Below are 3,579 nucleotides of genomic sequence, written 5' to 3' on the forward strand. Positions count from 1 at the left end.
GCCAAATCTGTGGTCTTAACTTTCAATGAATCCACTTACATATGCTTGTGTCTATATGAACATATGAATGTGTGTATGGATTGTTTGACTGATTGAGGTAGTGGGAGTTGAACTCAGAACTGAACACATGCCAGGTGAGTAAGGTATATCCTGAGCTGACCTGCCTTTGTGTAAATATATGTTTGTTTTCTTCTTTGATTCTAATAGCAGGATTGTGAGTTAGGTAACTCTTTAGATTTTAGGAAGAAAGAAACTGAGGTACTGAGAAGTATACTAACCTGCTCTATTTTGTAAGTGTCCCTTGAGACCTTAGGTTCAATTAATAGCCCATCATACATGTAGCACCAATTAATTTATGTAATGGCAGATGCTTCTCAGTGTCTATAACCTCTTTAAGAGGGAACAGCATGCTCATTGCAAAGTCATTTACACTGTTAATTTGGTAAACTCCCTCCAGCCTCCATCCAGCATGTCACAGACTCCAGTCTTAATAAAACTGAATGAGCTCTGGCTATAAATATGTGAAGGTAACTGCTTGTGTAACACTGTAATGTTCTTGAATTTTCTGCCACATTTGTCAATGTTTCTAGAGAGGAAACTTCTTCAACTTCTAAGAAAAGGAAGAAAAAGATGCCAACCTTATGCTTCCTCCTGGTTCCATCCTAGAAACCAAGGCATGGCCTGATCTTCCCTTAAGATTCTTTCTCCTATTCGATGTCAAACACTCACCCCCATGCCCAAAAATGTTGACAGGTTACCTACTATGCACAAAGTTACATTGTTCCTACTATGCACAAAGTTCTATTGTACCTACTATGCACAAAGTTCTATTGTTCCTACTATGCACAAAGTGGGTCACATCGCATATGTGGTGAGGAAGCAGAACGGGATGAGTGCTGGTGCGCAGTTCATTTTGTCTCTTCTGTTCAGGTGGGATCCCAGCCCACGGAATGATGCCACCCACATTCAGGGTGAGTGGTCCCTCCTCAGTTAAACCTTTCTGGAAACACCTAGATACACCCAGGACTTAGTTTTTATTTTTGTTTTTAACACTTAACTGCCTATTGTGTCCAAAGTGTTCATGTTAAACATTGGGGAAACCCCCAGCAGAGAGTGTTTGCAACAACAGCTTTAGAGTCAATGTCTTTGATTGAAATCTCAGCCTTGCCACCTTCTAACTGTGTAGTACCATCAGTAAAACGGGGATTATTCTAACTCCCAGGGTTGTCCTGAAACTAAGTGAATGTGCACAGCCAGTAACTTGCTCGACTGACAAGCGTGACAGTGTGAGTTTGTTCTCAGAAGCCACAGAAACACTGGGCGTGGTGGCAGATGTTTGCAATTTCAGCGCTAGGGAGGCAGGCAGCAGAGTCCTCGGGGCTTGCTGGCCCGCCAGTCTAACCAAGAAAAGGTTTATTGATAACCTGCAGGACAATGAGAGACCTTGTCTCGGAAAACAAAGCTGACAGCATCTGAGGAGTGATAGCTGAGGCTGTACCTCGGGCCTCCACACATAGACATGACCACATGTGCATGTACACACCCATACATACACATACACACACACACACACACACACACACACACACACACACACACACACACACACACACACTAAAAGAGTTAAATGAAATAACACATTGATTGTTAATAGTAATCATTTGTGGATATTGGTGGAGGCTTGTCTCTTATGATCATGAAGAGCCCCTGTGATAGAGTCCTGGCATTTTGTTCCCTGTGTCTGTGATCTCTTTACACAGCTGATTTCTTGAAGTTCTGGTTGGCATTGCATTCTTATTCATGTCTTCTCAGATGATTGCCATGCAAATTAGCATGGGTTGTGTGGGTACAGATGCCTCTTCGCAGACACCCCAGCTGTCATGTTGAATTATGCAGCTCCAACCTTGTTGGACCACTGTTCCTCATAACACAGTGTTACATCTGACACTGGGAATCGTACAGGCCTGTTAGAGCCGATTCATGTCAGATGCAGAGCTGTGTTTTCTAGTGCCAAGTCTTGTTATATGTGGCCTTACTGACTGACTAGGGCCGGGGTGCAGAGTTCTGGATTCTGCTGCCATGTCTAACAGCCTTGTGTGCTGCCTGGCATGTCCTTCCTACCTCTGTGCACCTGGTTTTACATCCCCTGTGCTGTGCCCACCAGGAAGTTCCTTCCTAATGACCATCAACTCAAGCCATTTGCCCTATGTTAACATTTTCCCCAAAGCTCATGGAATCTGCTTGTCTGTCATTGATGAGGGATAGCTGTTTCCTTAGGTCTTGTTTATGTAACTCTCTGTATTTCCTTAAATCCTTGTTTGTTTGTTTGTCTGATTTTTGTCATGCATCTCTCCTCTATCCTTATTTAATTTTCAGTACTTCTAAAACTCAGTGTGGTGGCTAATCTTGGTTGTAAACTTGACTACATCTAGAAGTAGCTAAAACCTAAGCAGCTGGGGGCACTCCTGAGAGGAGTTTTTGTGGGCTGCATTATTTAAGGTAGAAGACCCACCCTGAATCTGGATAATCTGAGGTCAGAAGATTCACTCTAAATCTGTGCTGCACCTTCCGGTGGCATCCTACACAAAACAACATTAGAGAAGGGGCTTTTGCTTTTAGCCTGCTTGGCCTCACTCTGGCCAGCCTGCTCCTGAGACACCCCTTCACTGGGGTAGAACCTACTTATTTGGGATTCCGATGTAGACTGAACACTGGCTGCTCTCTAGGACTCCCCTGGGACTCCAGTACCAGACTGGGACTGCTGAGACATCCACTTTCATGGACCGAACAACTGCCATATTCTTGGCCTTTCTATGAGGGGACAGACATTGTTGCAATATTCAGACCACAGCCTATAAGTCATTCTAAGACATATATATATGTATATATATATATATATATATATGTATATATATGTGTGTGTGTGTGTATGTGTATTAATATACATATGCATATATATTCTACATATATATGTATGTACATTAGTTTATTCTATCAGTTCTGTTCTTTTAGAGGACCCTGGCTAATACACTCAGCTTAATTTTGTGACATGTCTTATAATGGAGGTGAGTGTTATTGATACACACCATGAGCACCATGGGATGAACACTTACACTCTCTTCATTTTGAAACTATTGTGATAATATTAGGAAGTTAAGGTTTGGGGAATATGAAGAATGCATGAGGGAGGAGCCCTCACTAACAGGGCTGGAGAGTTTAGTATGTCCTTTCTACAATGTGAGGACTCTGGGAGACCTTGTTTATGAGCCAGAGAGTGGGTGCCAGACAGACACCAAATCTGTCAACGCCTTGATCTTGGGCATGCTAGTTTTCTAGAACTGCTGTTTACAAACCACAGTCTGTGGTGCTTTGTTACAGCAATCCAAACAGATGAAGACAATAGTGTGAAGAAGCCCCAAGTCTCTAGGGTCAGATGGCTGTGCTTTGGGGCTTTAATGTTCAACAGGAAAGTGGCTTTTCTTGGCCTCTTTCTCCTTGAGCAGAAGGGCCTCATCTATGAAATGAGGTTATTGGCACCTGGTGGCAAATATTGAATTGATATTGAAAATGATTGTCATT

This window comes from Peromyscus californicus, unplaced genomic scaffold, assembly GCF_007827085.1.
Source record: "Peromyscus californicus insignis strain IS unplaced genomic scaffold, ASM782708v3 Scaffold_3__1_contigs__length_106647218, whole genome shotgun sequence".
Taxonomy (NCBI): Eukaryota; Metazoa; Chordata; class Mammalia; order Rodentia; family Cricetidae; genus Peromyscus; species Peromyscus californicus.